Source organism: Ictidomys tridecemlineatus, chromosome 2, assembly GCF_052094955.1.
Source record: "Ictidomys tridecemlineatus isolate mIctTri1 chromosome 2, mIctTri1.hap1, whole genome shotgun sequence".
Classification (NCBI taxonomy): Eukaryota; Metazoa; Chordata; class Mammalia; order Rodentia; family Sciuridae; genus Ictidomys; species Ictidomys tridecemlineatus.
In genome coordinates, this window is record NC_135478.1 from 20,703,137 (window position 1) to 20,717,170 (window position 14,034).

General features: G+C 43.0%; 1 protein-coding gene across 4 annotated transcripts in view; it reads right to left on the minus strand.

Annotated features, from left to right (window-relative positions):
* Positions 1-1,126: 1,126 nt before the first annotated feature.
* The window catches only part of LOC144375030 (trafficking kinesin-binding protein 1-like), a 120,906-nt gene continuing 107,998 nt past the window's right edge, over positions 1,127-14,034 (minus strand). For 2 of the 4 annotated variants that reach the window (XR_013434330.1, XR_013434331.1), the window contains one exon: positions 1,127-2,008. The gene's annotated coding sequence lies outside the window, so the exon portion shown is untranslated. The remainder of the gene's footprint in view (positions 2,009-14,034) is intronic. The other 2 variants (XR_013434332.1, XR_013434334.1) reach the window with 2 other exon arrangements.

Here is a 14,034-nt window from a genome sequence, read left to right on the forward strand (position 1 = left end):
GGAGATGGAGAAGACAGAACTAAAATTTAGAGATCCACAGGATGAGACCTTCGGGTTAGGCCTGTATTAGCGCTGGCACTCGACTTGCTGGGGCAGTTTAGAGAGTTAGGGGTGTGGACGGTCAAGGCTCTGTTAGCCAGGCACAACCACAGAGACACATCCAAGCCTCAGTCCCCGGGTTAGTGGCGGCCACGCATGCACACACAGCTCTTTCCATGTGACCTGCCAGGGCAGGCACTACTGGCCGTGTGCTCACCCCCTGCCTCGCCCGTGGGCTCAGACTCTCTGCCCTACATCTCCTCTCAGCTCAGCGGGGCACAGGGCTGCTTCGTGGTCCTCCTCACATGACCTGCGGAGAATTATTCATAGTTTAAGGTGCTCCTGGAAATGGTTGCTCCCTCTAAGCTGGCCCGTCTCACCTCCCTTCCTTTCAGCCTTACCTTCCCTAAACCTCAGAATCTTGCTTGACTGCACCACAGAGGGAATGGCTGAGGGGGGCATTCTGTTAGGTTGGGGAGACAACTTTCCCTTTCACTGGAAGGTGTGGAGGGAAGTTGTGCAGCTGATCAAGCCAAACAGACCAACCCACGACATACAAGGCCTCTTGCCAGATGCTGCACTAGAAGGAATTGACCATGCTGGGCTCTGGCTTGGTCTTGGAGTTTTATCATTTGGGTCATTATAGTCTGGCTGTGGTGCATGGTTCCTGGGGCCTGTTCCAGAGGTACAAGGGCTTCCACAGAGCTCCGTAACTCCACCATGAAAGAACGCCATGCTCTACTGGCAAGCTCTGGGGCAAACATCCAGCAGATTTGGCTGCAGGTCTGTTGGATTTCAATTGTTCACCTGTTTGGGAAGGGCCTGAGAGTAATTCCAGGGCCAAGAAAAGGGCAATGAAAGGTGGGTGAAGGTTTCTCCATCTCCCCTGCATCTGAATCAACAGGAGGTTCAATTCAAAAGCAAAGTTCTGACTCAGCACAGGTGACTATAAATGCTCCTAAAATGCTCAAGATGGCTAGAGTTGGCTTTTGAATGAGCTCCTTGACCTCACTTTGCTCCATAGGAAGCCTTGCAGGAAAGGGAGTGCCTGGGTTCACCCCACCTCTGCCCACCAGGGGCCAGGGACCCTTACTTTGGTGTGACCCGCGTGAGCTCGTCTGAAGGATGCAGGATGCGACAGGTGGTGAAGGTGAAGGTGGAGTTGGTCTGTGACATGCACTTCCCAGGGTGGTGCGCTAAATCGGGGAACAAAACATATTCCTTGCATCCAAGTATACCACGGTAAAAACAAAACTCCAGCACAGCCCTGAGCAGATGCAAGAAGTGATGAGCTACCTTGTGAACTGGATCTGGGTGAGGAAGGTGGTCCCTCAAAAAACGACCACATTTTTGAGCACTGGTCTGCAGAACATCGGATCCCAGCTTCCGGCCCAATCCAGACAGGGTTCCTCATCATATTCCTGGGCCAGTAGTGGATCCAGTTCCAGGGGGAGGTACTAATGGGCCTTGGGGGTAAATTTGGTTTTCCTCCACAGAGGTCAGGATCTGCTTTCTTCTTTTGTTGCTTTACGTGGGCAAACAGGTGCCAAAACTCAGCCCAGGGGAGGGGATGGAGGGGGCGGGGAGAGGCACTTGGCACCTGGCAGTTAGGCAAGGCTTGTGCTGCTCCCTTTTCTGCTCATACAAAAAGGGGCGCGGGAAGCTGGCTCCACTACTGTCCACCTGTGATTGACATGGTGGGAGGTGGCGATCTCAGCAGCCTCAACAGCAACCTGGCAAGAGTTCAGAGATCAGGGGCCTCTGGGGTGCCCCAGCTCCAGGACAATGTCTGACACACAGTGGTGCAAGTGGCATCACTGCTCCCTCCTTGACACCTCCCTCTGGCTCCTTTCTTGCCATTTCTAGGATGTCTGATTTCAAGTGAAGTCGAGAGAGCAACAAGGGATCCTCAATTTATTTCCTTTTAATGTTCCTACAGGTGGTTGTTGAGGCGGCTGAAGATTGTGGTCTGGAGCAAAGTAAAATCACAGGTATTAAGACCATGCATCAGAAAGCTGGCGAAAGAACAAGTAGTCACGAGACATCATGATTGTAGAGGTCATCCTCATTCATAACTCAAGCATTAGGGGAAAAAAAAGAAAAAAAGAAAAAAAAAAAAACAGGCTGCACCAAAAAGCATGCACAATGATGTCCTGGGATGATCCTCCCGACCCTCCCCACCCACCTGTGCCCCTGCAGCAGCTCAGCCCCCCAGAGACCTCCTGGGAGAAAACGGATTAGGATCTCAGAGGCCATGAGGAGTCAAAGGCCAGGAAGATTCCAAAGGCTGTGAACTAGAAACTTCTAGCTCCTTATGGGACGTTTTCTCTCGGGTTTGACAAAAAAAAAAAAAAAAGGCAAACAAAACATAACTGATTGGTGCCCCAAACCCTACAGATGCACACACAGCTGACTGTGTCGTAAAAGAAAACCAGGAACCAGATGAAACAAACAACAAATGATAACCAAAAAAAAAAAAAAAATGGGAGGCACATACATTGAAGGAAGTGAGGACAAAGCCAAAGCACAAAAATGGTGAGCAGGGCCAGAGGAGCAAGGCAAGAATGCTATGCCCCAACTGTGGTCTGGTGGGGCTCTGTGTGTCAAAGGAGGGTCCCGTGGCCCCTGGCATGGCAAGCAGCCTCACAGCCACTGGGAGATCCAGGCAAATGGGAGGGAGAGGGGGGGAAAAAAACATTTAAAATAGCCTTTATGAATCTTTGTTCCTCAAGCAATAAATGAAATGGTTCAGGAACTCAGATAACCGAAAAATTGCTGCAAGCCAAAAAAAAATGGATGAAGCTATGAAGAGAAGGCAACCGAACAATCACGATTCTCTTGCTGCAATAAAGTCTAGAAACAGAAGCAACAGAAGGCCTGGAAAAGCCATCCCAGATATCAGGGATGATGGGTTATTCAGGAAGGAGAGGGGGAAAAAGCAGTCAACAGGTAGAATTAAGACAAAACAGTTGAAAGAGAGAGAACATAAAAAAAAAAAAATCAAATAAGGCAAGGCTGAATTTAACATTAGGAATATACCCCCATCAAAACACATGGCCAGAAGATCAAATGAAAAGGTCACAAATGCACACTTTCTCCTCCACCCCATTAAGTATTAGGTCTTTGATCACAACAGGTAGGGTAAGAAGGATGTTTTAGAGATACAGTTGCATCAACAGAAGCAAAACCCATCTTAAACAAATGGGTTTTGGGGATAAGAAAAGGCTGCTAAAAATTCAGAAGTCACCACTCCCCAGAGCAATGGATAGCTTTAGAAGACCAAGGAAGATCAATGAGGGTCAAAAGTGCCAAAGCGGGAGATTCGGCCCCTCCAAAATACCACTGGGATGCCTGGATGCAGGAGCTCTCCCGTGTCACCATGGATGGCCTGGCGGCTGCTGCACCTCCCTTCCTTGGGATGACACAACACAGAGACAGTGAGTCACCTGGGGATGGGCTTGCCAGAGCTCCTCGTGCTTGCCACAGAGAAGCAAAGGGATGCTTGCGACAGCCCTGGGTGCAGGAAGAGAGGAGATTCCCAAACCAAGAGACATGTAAAACCTTCTTCTTGGCAGGCAGCAGGGGCTCAGGGTGAGGGTTCACTCCGGAAGTCACCAAGACTATTTAACACACCAAAACCCCTGCTCCTCTAATGTTCTTTTCAGAAAATGGTAATGTGGGTTCATCTCATGCTGCTCACTTTGGGGACACGAAGGACAGGACTTCTTAGAATTAATGCTTTCTCTACTTACATTCTTCCTCTCTCTCAACCTGACAAGAAGCTTCCTGGGTGTTACAGTGGATGGGGGAGGTATTACACTTGATCTCAGTCAAAAGCCTGAGATGCGATTGATGTGCAGGGATTAAAATGTATTAATTTACATTTACCAATAAAGAGCCCCAGACTTTTATATATTCAATTGCTATTCCTCTTTCTGAATTCTGATGCTGATATAGAATATGGTAAGTTTTAAACTCAGTTAATCTTCGATTATTCAAACTCTTCTAAGCTGGCAAACTGTAGGTAGTTGGCTTGCAGGTTTTTTCTTCTGAAAACAGATCACACATAAGCACACGTCTTTGGCGAGCAGCAGGTTCACACACTGAGGGCTTTCTACGGCTGAGAGTCACCCTTCTTTCCTGTTCTCTGATGCAACCCTGGTGCGTTTTCTGCCTGGAGTGGTCCACTTGGTAAGTGGCGCTGACTGCCCATGCTCCATGATGCCTGGTCCTGACTGGAGAACTGAGTAACTGGGATTCTTTGGCTGCCACCAGTGGTAGTAACACAGCAGTAGAGTTGCCATATAAATCTGGATGGCTGCTGCATTGTGGAGCAATCAGGCCTCCTGAAGACTCAGGCTAGAAAGCCCACTGCCTCTCTACAGCCCAAAACAGAGGAGAGAAACACACACAAGGCTGGGGAAGCTCTTGTCGGCCCAGAATCTCCACGACGGCTGAAGGACGACTCCATCTGCTTGCCCACAAAACACATTGACTCATACATTTTAATCAGTCCCAGTGGCGCTCCCCTCCCATCCTCTGGGAAGGGCAAATTTGAAACGTGCTAGGTTCAACAAAAGTTTTTTGCTCTCTAAAAGCCATCACAGAATCTAGTCCTTCAAAGAGCCCTGCATGAGACACAGAGCTATGGAAGAGAGCAACATTCACTGAGTGTGTCTCTAGGGAGATGCAGCACACACCCAGCTGCTTCAAGAGAGGTCTTTGAGATGGAGAAATACTGGACATGCCATGCACCCAAATCTTTTTTTTTAAAGGCACATAAATAATTTCTAAAAATACCTGTGGTGCAAATTTTTTTTCAAATGCATCTCAAAATCTTGGAAACAGGGACCCTGTCTTTGTGGTGCACAGTGGCCTTCTATTTTCTCTTCCCCACTCTTCATGGAAAGGACCAACTTGTGTGAAATGAAGGAAATGATCTTGAGCTTTTTCTCCTTTTCTTAACCTGACCATGTAGTGTTGAAGCTGCTGTCAGGACTTGGGTCTTTGTAATTTCTATAAATTCATAACCAACATACGCATACACTCCTCCCTGCACCGCCTATTCCAGTAGCTGCCACATTAAGGGTGGCACCCAGGGGCCAGGCTTTTCTATCTAAGCAAAAACAAAGCTACTGTCAGTAAAAGCCACTGTCAACCCAACTTAAAGGCACGACTTGAACTAAGCCCTAAGAATATCAGTACATCTTTTTAAAATGCTTGGCTTGTAATGACTTTGAATTTTGTTTAAGGGGAAGAGGAGGGGAGAAGGAGAATATCTCCCTGCCTGTCACCTACATGAGAAATAGCTCCCTTTCCATTAACCTCTCCCCCCCCACACACACAAAAAAGGCAAAGCAATGCCTTAGAATTTCTGCCTAAAAGACTAAAATACAGGGGCATAGAAAAATGCGTTAAAGATTTTCCTGTCACTTCATTATATAACTCTGCCTATGAATTTTTCTGGGGGAAAAAAGTTCCATGATGAATTCATACACAAAAAGCTCCATAAACTCTCACGGGCCCAACAATCCATCATTAACACCAATATGGTAAGAGCGATCAATGTGGTTTCAACTGCATTTCCCTTGGAGTGGGGGATATTATGAAGAGTAGGTTCAGATAAAGTGGCCCATCACTTTTAAAAAAAATAAGATAAAAAGTGACTTTAAACTAAAAAGTACTATACAAATATATAATGATACTTTTTAAGCCCTTGCGTACCAGGCCTCACATGGGCCAGGTAACTCTTCGCTGCTTCTCAAACATTTCTTGGACACAGCCCTGATCTGGTCCTGTAACTCAGAGGAAACTCCAGGGCCCCTGCTGGTCAGGCACATGGAGATTTTAAACCTCATCAGCATAGAATCTTTTTCCAGTTTCTGTACAACTTATTCTTGGTTCCTGCAAAATTAAAAGTCTAGTCATCCTACAACACCAAGCTATTACTGTATTTCATCTAAAAAGTATGTGATGTAAGAGGTGAACAATTTCACAGCACTGTGCAGAGGGCCAGAAAATCTCTCAAGTGCCCCTGGGGTATCATCTAGAGAAGAGATTTTTTTAGAATGCTATTAAAAGGGCAAGTACAAAAATCTCCATGGATCCTTTGGATGTCAACAAGCTCACCTGCATGCCCTCTGTCTTTCTGTCCTTCTCTCTGTGGCTGACAACAATAAGCAGGGGAGCTTGCCTGGCTGAGCTGTCTGGAGACCTTTCCTGCTAGCGTCTTCAAAGCCAGTCCAAGAGGGCACTCCTCCCTCGCACTGAACCCTGACAGGCGAGTACTTCCACAAAGGCCCCTCCATGTAAGAAGAGTCAAGAGCTGATGCCCACCAGTCAGCATCCATGTGGGAGTTTCTAGACTCTGGAGGGACCTCCTGTGGTTCTCCCAGGTAAGGACACCATAAAGAAACTGCTTTCAGCAAGTGCTCTCTGCTCTGGAAGTTCTAAGCAGGGCTGGCTCTATGCTGTTGGTTTTCGATTCTCATTCTTCATTATTCGACTTCCAAGCTGCAGTCAGTTTGATCCGCTCTGGCTTCACATACATGCTGATGCAAGAGCACAGGGGCTTCCTCCACAGGTCCTGATGTGGGTGGGTGTGGGCAGACTGCAGTAGAGCCAGGCTGCATCAAAAAGCGCTTCCTCCCACAAGACACTAGGAAGGAACTTCCCTACACCAAAGACATCTGAAGGCCTGTCAATCAGTGTACCAGCCTTTTCTGTCTGGTTCTGCTGGGTCCCTGGGCCACCTTTCCTTCACGAGCTTATCTGGACCCACTTCTGTGGACATGAGTGTGACTGATTGAAAGCAAGACAGGATACAATCTGATGAAGGTGTACTGCAACTGGCCCCTGCCCTGTGATAAAGCTATAGGAACACATGGCTGCCAGAACTTTCTGTCTGGCTCCTTTCCAACAGGACCTATTCCGTTCCCTTTCCCCACACTCTGTAACTGCTCCTGAATGGAATTTGGACCTATGCATAAAACAAAGATGTGACAAAAGCTGATTCTTGGCTCTCACCTCTGGTGGCCAGGTGTTGGAGACTTAGGGAAATTTTCAAGGCCTGTTTTGACCAAGTGCGACCGCCTTCCAATACCAACTTCAGGATCTCAGCCCCAGTTATGACATATCTCTACTGCAGGGTCACTCACTACCAGATCAGATGCCACTGTCTGCATGATTCCAGATATTTCCCCAGGTAAAATGGGCTCCATGTGTATAAATGGTGAATAGACTGACCTGCAACATCTTCTGTGGGCACAGCTTTAATCTCACACTTTCTTCACCTTTAAGGATCAAGGCATCCAAGATAATTCACCTGAATGGTCCAGCTGGCCAGCCAACTACTGACTTAACTGTGTGAACTTAACTCTTAATCGTCTGCCACATAGAGGCTCTTCCCTACACATAAAAATCTAAACTACAGAACACTGTCAGGACAAGATATGGACTGTTTCTAATCAAGTGCATTCCTACGTTAATCAGAACAAAAAAACATGTCACTGAAATAAAGTAAAACTATAATCTAAATATTGTTTAAAATAATCCATTTTAATCATCTAAATTATTTACAGTATAATAACATGGATCCTTTTAAAGACATTGGATTTTAAAAAATCTCCAAGTGATACTTCAAATAACACATTAAAATATATTAATAAAATTTTTTCAGTGCTCAAAACTCCCCCCACCCCTGACATGGGACAGCAGGCTCTAGACCAAAGTGTCTAAAATACAAGTCTTCCCAGTTTGCCCATCACACCAGTTGTTAAGAAAAAAGGTTAATCAACTTGTTTTGAAAATTTCTCCCTATGAAATCTTCCTGGACAGAATGGCAAATCCCAGGACTGTGGCTAAGTGTGGATGATGGACCAAAGCAGAGACCAGACCAGCTGGATACAAATCCCCAAACAGAGGATGCCCCAAGTCTTCTCACCGAGGCTCATCTGTCTGCCTGTGACTCACTGGTTGTATACAGAGAGCCACCTGGAGCCTTGAGGATGATTTATGTACAGAGTAAAATGCTTTCCACATTCCAAACATCAAAATGGTTCTGTCATTCCCAACAGAGAAAAAAAGAGCCAAGTCAGAGTACATCCTTCCCCCTCTGATGAGCTTTTAGAGATGGGTCTTATCAGGAAAACAAGTTCAAAAGAACTCTAGGTCATTCAAACAATGAGACCATCCCTAAATTACTTTTAACAACCTAGATAATTCCTTTTTGAATTCACATATCTTGAGCCTGACCCTTCTACAGTTTCCTCTGTAACTGTGCATGCCTCACCTCAAATAACATTGCTAGGGTGGTTTTGCTGCAGGTTTCAGTAAGGAGGGCCTAGGAAGAACAGTCACTGCCTATGGTGACTTTTTAGTCCTCATGACTAGTTTCCTGGCTCCTTTCCACCAGGAGCTGTTCCCTTCCTTTTTACGTAAACCAGTGCTTATGGTTGGGACTTTAGTCCCATCACCAGTTCCCTCTCTCCCTCTGTCCTCCAAGAGAAGTTGTTTGTCAACATGATAGCTTCTGTTCAACTTCTCAAGATGCACCTAATGGTGGTCCTTGAACTTCCTGGATTCACTTTCTACCTGTAAAGCTGTGGGGAGGGCACTGTCTACCCTTTCAGCACAAGTCACTCAGAAACTGTTCTTCAAGGACACCTGCCTGCCTGATAGCCACTAGGACAGGGGAAGGATGGCTAACACGGCCAGTTGCCCTTTGTTGACTGTGTAGATACAACATAGATAAGCATCTTCATTTTTGCACAAACTTAATCCGGTAACTTAATTGCTTAAAAAAAATCAAACCATAAGTAAATCTAAATGCCAAACAATTGTCAACTTTACCTATGACTCCTTGGAAGTTGAGAAGAAAGGAAAAAGAAAAGTCAGGCCAAATGAAGTCTCTTGACCACAGCTGTCAGAAATTAGCCAAGGGATGGGAGACACCATGAAGAACCTTGGCTCCTTCCTGCCTTGTGTTTTTGTGAGGAGTGTTGGAGTCTCTGCAGATGAAAATTGTGAATCACAAAGATGAATGTCCTTTCTTCAAAGGTAGTGACTCAGAAATGTTACAAGGATGACAGCACTTTTTCAGTGTCTGTCCCCTTATCACACAGAGCTTTGCAGCATGTGGATCTGGGAGATCCAGGAAGAGTAAAGGGTAACTATCTGGGGCATATGGTGACCACAGACACTTGCTCCCAGGGCCCTGAGTAGAAAGCTTCCCATTCTAGGGGCAACTGAGATGGGTCATTCTACAAACTCAGGCTCACCTTCAGAGACTGGGGTAGGGGAGTGGGGAGGCAAGATCAGCTCAATGTCTTTTCTAGATTCATCTAGAGTCCTCTGGAAGAAGTTGATGACATTCTGTTAGGGTTTATTTGGTTAATCACTTTGAAAAATTCCTCTTTGAACATATATAAGCTAGAAAGAAAGTGACATATATGCCTTCATTGAAGTAATTCAAGTCAAAAGGCTGGTCTATCAAGTGTTGTCTGGATCCTGAAAGTTTTCTGGGCTTCTCTCTCTCTCAGTGCAACCCACAGGTAACAGATTCTGTCACTTGCTTTCAGAATGACCCAGAACTCACAATTCCCCTAGCACTGCCCAGGTCATAAACTCAAATGGGGAATTAAGAACACCTCCATGAAGAAGGTGACACCAGAGGTCAGGTGCTGGATAGGCAGCTCATTATAGAGTCACACTGGTGCAAAAGGCCGAGCTGGCTGAATTAAGGTGAAAGTACAGAGTGTCCAGAAGGGCTCCTCCTATTCTGTGCTGGATACCAGGCAAAGGAGGCACCTGGCTGTGGTCCCCTGACAAGTGTCCAACAGACAGTCTGTAATTACTTGGATTTGAACTTGAGCAGAGAGGAAAGCTGGACCACTTGAAAGCAACTGGAACCTGGAACAAAAAGTTGGTACAACCTTTTGCTCCTCTAACCATTGCTGAGAGGAGACCTCACAGGCTTAGCTTCGGCTGCTGAGTGAGCCCCCAGAAAGTCAAGTACAGCGAATGCCAAGCTCAAGAATACCAAAGTCCTCAAATAAGTCCCTCTGAGGCAAAGGAAGAATGTGTTAAAAATTTGATTTTAGGGGCTAGGGTTGTGGCTCAGTGGTAGAGTGCTCATCTAGTTAGTATGCATGAGGCACTGGGTTCGATCCTCAGCACCATATAAATATAAAATAAAGATATTATGTCCACCAAAAACTAAAAAATAAACATTAAAAAAATTTGATTTTACATAACAGCTGTCAAACACTCAAAATATATAATAAGTCTCGGAAGAAATGCAATCATGACATTTTTTACCCTCCACAAGTGGAAAATTCTTTTTAGTTCCTTGTGAGTTGAATCCAAGAATAGATAAGGTCTGGATGGCCAATTCTTATCTATTGGCGATAAGGAAGGCATCTTATTTTTCATTTCCAAGAAGTATTTTTGCACCTGTGTTGGGTTTGAGAGAAGATACCAGATGAGGAAAATATATCAGAACCTCCGTCTTCAGTAGAATTTATCAAGTTTTAGCTTATAGAACTTTGTAACTCCTCTGGGAAATCTCTAGTCCATTCTTTCATATCAAGTAGAGAAATCTGAGCTCTACCAAATGGTTAATAGAAAAGAAAACTAACCCAAACAGTCACAGGAACACTAGTGTTAACATCAGTCAACTCTATGGAGCTATACTGTCAAATAAGTAGCCACTAGGTATGTGTAGCTATTTGTATTAAAATTTTTGGAAATTCAAATAAAATAAGATAAAAAATTGGGTTCCTAGTTACACTATCACATTTCAAATGCTCCATAACCTCATGTGGCAAGCAGATACTTTATGTATCTCAAAGTTATAGAACATGTTCATCACTGCAGAAAGTCCCGGTGGACAGCACTGCTATAGAGAACACATGGTCCCCAACCTAGCAAACGTTCAGCTTGTGTTTTTTTTTTTGTTGTTTAACTTTACAATGATGCAAAAGCAATGTAGATTCAGTAGCAACTGTTCTTTGAATTCTGGTCTTTTTCTGGACTAGTCACATGTGGCTCAAGGCTCTCGAGATGCTGGGCAACAGTAGTGAGCACGGATGGCATCCAGTCAGCCATGCAATCAGGAGGGTGCACAACTAAAACCCCGCCATGGGGTGTGCTGCTAGGCTATGTTTGGTAGGTTTGGCGTACTCAGTGTATTATCTATATCATATTTTCAATATATGATGAATTAATGGGAGTCCTCCATCATTAAGTGGAGGAGCATCTGTATATAACGTGCCAGGCACTGTAAGAGTTTCATAGCATTATCCCATTTCAATCCTCATAACAGCTTGGAGGTTAGTGCTATTATTACACCCATTTTACAGATGACCAAACAAGGTTTGCAGAAGCTAAATAACTTGCTAAAGTAACAAATCTTAAGCAGCAATGCAGGCCCGTCCCAGTGTTTGCACTCTTTTCCCCACTGCATTCACTTCTCTAGAAGCAAAGGGCAGGATCCAGCCTCACCCAGTCTTGCTTTCCTTTACCCCTAACTTGTTTGCCCTGCTGCAGCTCTTGAGGTTTAACAGAGAAAGAGTCTGACTTTCCTGATGAATCACTTTCCTCCAAGTTTTTTCTGTCAAAGAAGATGACAATTTTATGAATCAGGTATGGGCACCTACCATCTTTCTGACACAATTCTCCTGAATTTGGGACGTGGAGAATGATACAAAAGATTATTAACTCTGTTCAGTTATGATTTAAAATCGTTACCAAAAAAGACACTTAAAAAATTTCACAATTTACTGAGTTTACTGAGTTGGTATTAGCAAGTTCTTAATCCAATAAGGTTAATTAGCCATACATATAAAGTGTCAACTTACAATTCTCTGAAGCGTAAACTCATAGATTTTCTTTCCAGCATTAGCTCTGAAGAACTTCCTGTATTCTCTACGTCCCTTTAAGAAGATAAAGCAGATCTGTGGTTACAGCGTGGCCAGCATGTGATCACAAGGATACACCTCTTTTTTAAAAAAAGACAACTTGTGAAACAAGCAATTTATAAGTGTCCTTTCTGGATTGAGTAAACTAATGAAAGCACACTCAAATGGTAGATCTTAAGTCAGAGAAAAAGAAATTGAGAGATGAAAAATGATAATATCAAAATCAATGGATGTTTTAAATACCATTAGTAGGTTTTTAAAATAGATGATTTGACAAGAAACATTTGTGCAAATTTGCCACAAATTAAAATACACTTCAGAAAATATTACATAAGATAATCTCCCTTTAGTTTTTTTTTTTAAACAAATGCGGGGGAAAGAAATATCTGAGGAACTATATTGATATTTCCAAAAACCTTGCATATGAAGACAGAACTTCAGTGTTGTACACTGAAAACTGAATGTGGCTAAAAATAAAATAGTTATTTTTTAGTATTTTATTAAGTAAAAAATAAAATAGTAAGAAGCTTTTAAACTACCATTATCCTCCGTTCAATTTACACTTAATGTTATCATAGCACTTAAAACATATATTATGGTTTTGATTCACTCTCCCTTGCTACATTGTTTTAATTTATTCTGTATACTGTCTAATGAAGAACAATAACTAAATGAGGAGTTTGTGAATGAATGATACAGCTAACTTTGAAGTTGAGAAATATTAAATTTATTATCATCCTAATATAAATGGGAGAGCCAGGATATAGCAAAATATTACTCCATTTGAATAATCTGGAATTAAGTAGCTTTTTCTTTTGTTGCCAATTTCTTAGGTTTAAATGCACATGTTCAAAATATTTCTACAATAGAAAGCTACCAACATACTAACCAAACTCAGTTTGTACATAAATATCTTACTCGTTAAGACTGTAGATTTCTTTTATAATTTTCTTGGGTTTAGCAACAGTGAGCCCCATTCCTACAAGTAAAGGACCTGGTGGGCCAGAGTGGTCACTGTTGAAGAGACAGGCATGTTCCAAACTGCCTGAGTCCTGCGGTCCCATGCCACCTTCCACCTGCTGCTTCTCTGTCACTAGGTTGGTCCCTCTGGGCATCTGAGCCCCAGACCCACTATACACAACTGAAGATTATTAAGGTTTAAAATTTATGCCATATGCCATAAAGGCAGATCCTCCTTGTATTTATATTCCACTTATAATTTCCCTTTTAGCCAAGGAATTGTTAGATTCACAAACATTTTGAATCTCCAACTTATGATGCTAGAAGGGATATGAAGAAATTGAAAATTTCCTGAAATTATAATAGTTCAGGAAAGCACACAAATTAAGGTGGAACAAGTTGCATGTGAACATCTTTAAACAAGGGATTAGAAGTTCTGCTGTGGTTAGTTCTATCTAGTTGAAACTCATTATAATAACTGAGCTCACTGCAACATGCTTTTTGATATTCTACAGAATAGGTCATTTCTCCCCAAAACATAAACAGTAAAAGGCTGGTGATAACATGCTGGTATATACCATGGAGACCTCTCATGGGCACCAGGAGTCCTAAAAGGTCCGGGTTCAGTGTACTTTATAATCATTTCCAAAAAAAAAAAAAAAATCAAATCATTTCAAAGGGCAAAGCTATTGTTCATATCAATATAATCTGCTTTTAAGAAAAAAAAAGGTAAAATTAATTTCATTTTTGGACTCCAAAGAAGTTTAATCTTATTTTGTAACAATAATAGTGGTAACACCTTAAAATATTTTTGCCTCATTGGAAACTGGGGGAAAAGCTATTTAACTTCTGCTAAAATGACATTTAATATCTACAAGCTGAATTTGTATAGCAGGTTGCTAAATGCACACCTTGAATGCAAAAACATTTGAAATAATATGCAATTAAACCAAGAACTGAAGATAAACATATTTATTACTGATAGAAATTATCACAGAGTAAGAATCCTCACTCAATGTTGTTTACTTCTCTTCTTTTTATGAAAATTACAATGCAAATTAGAAGATGTGACTAAAATGGAAAAATGTTTAGTTTTGTTTGGCATCTAAAAAAAAGC